The sequence below is a fragment of the Chrysochloris asiatica genome, unplaced genomic scaffold, assembly GCF_000296735.1.
Source record: "Chrysochloris asiatica unplaced genomic scaffold, ChrAsi1.0 scaffold00123, whole genome shotgun sequence".
NCBI classification, from domain to species: domain Eukaryota; kingdom Metazoa; phylum Chordata; class Mammalia; order Afrosoricida; family Chrysochloridae; genus Chrysochloris; species Chrysochloris asiatica.
The window spans coordinates 2,873,610-2,875,201 of NW_006408641.1; the positions used below are offsets into that span (position 1 = coordinate 2,873,610).

The following is a 1,592-nucleotide window of genomic DNA, read 5'->3' on the forward strand; positions in this document are numbered from 1 at the left end:
CAGAAGGCAATTTTATCCAAATCATAAAACCCTACATCAACGTTTTAAACTTCCCAATTATCCAAATATTCATATCTTAAGAGATAATAGCATGCAGTAGGTACATGTTTGAAAGAATCTAATCTAAAAAGTTGCATCTTAGAGGTGACAAAATACTAGACATAACATATAATATCAATCATAACTTGATGCAAAAACAATGATGATTCAGAACATTATGCACACTCAAGGGTGAGCATCTCAAATCACATACCATAAAATGTATCATTATGGTCTGTAGTTTTCATGAGAATGTCAGCCATTTTCTAGGTCTATAGTGTCATAATAAGCTTGCCAAAGAGTGGGAAACTAAAACAGGAAAACCAGGGAAAGAAATGTAATTTTCCATTATTTCATTTTGGTTTAAATCATATAGTAAAAATGAGAAGTTTTTTTTTGTTTTTGTTTTTGTTTTTCCCTCCCTTAGCCCCTAAGGTGTTTTTAGGATATGCAAACAGAACATTAACTTTTGTTCCTTCACCAAGTGTTTCACCTAGCTGTTCTCCCTCACTGGGAAATGCGGATCTTTGCCCTGGATAACAAGGCTACTATTGTTTTATTTCCAGATGTAGGTTGTTAGAATGTACAGAAAGAGGCCAAGCTAGGTTCCTACTAAGAACAGCCCTGGAGGAAAGCCATTCTTATTCTTTCAATTTGTGTCCCCTGGAAGAAATTTACTCTGCAAGAGATTCTTTCAGTTTTTCTGTGAGTCTTGAGTTCAGAGAAAGACAAAAGAATTGTTTCCTCAAAAAGTATTGAGGAGACTGGCTGCTTTGAAAAGTCATTTTTTGCATTGTTCTTGGGTCAGGTTCCTGCCTCACCTCAACCACCTTCACTATGCTACTCTTTCTTGGTTGAGGAGTGTTCTCTTGCCAGAGTACCAGAACTCGAGGTTTCTTTATCATCCTATATGTATATGACACTGCAGGATAAGGTACTGGACTGCAAGGTTGGTTTGAACCGCAAGGTCAATGGTTCTAACCATCCAGTCGCTCCACGGAAACCCTTTAGAGTCACTGTGGGTCAGAAATGACTGGATGGCACTTAACAACATGTCAGATGCGGCTGTGGACACAGCTTCTGAGATCACCACCAAGGGCTTAAAGGAGAATGGAAGAGATACTCCTGCTGATGGGAATGCTAACAAGGAAAATGGGGAACAGGAGGCTGACAGTAAGGTGCATGATGAAAAGGAAGAAGATGGAGAGGAGGAAGAGATGGAGATGAAGATGAGGACGCTGAGGCAACTACCGGCAAACGGTCAGCAGAAAGTGATGAAGATGACTTGCTGTTGACACCAAAAAACAGAGGACGAGGATGACTAGACAGCAAAAAGGAAAACTTTAACTCAAAATAAGGGCACCATGACCTATAAACCCTCAACATTTCTTCTCAGAATCTAAATGTGGTCAACTTTGAGTAGAGAGAGTCCTACCCACCCATCACAGGCAGCATCACCCAGAGAAAACAGGGTTCACCACCACTCAACCAAAACCACAAAGTGAATTTGCAACAGGGGAAAACAAGAAACAAAACTTCCAAGACACATTTTT

The 1,592-nt window shown here is 39.8% G+C and overlaps 1 pseudogene; it reads left to right on the forward strand.

Moving 5' to 3' along the window:
• The first annotated feature begins 1,091 nt into the window (after positions 1-1,091).
• On the forward strand, positions 1,092-1,386 carry LOC102824120 (annotated as a pseudogene).
• The last annotated feature ends 206 nt before the right edge of the window (positions 1,387-1,592 follow it).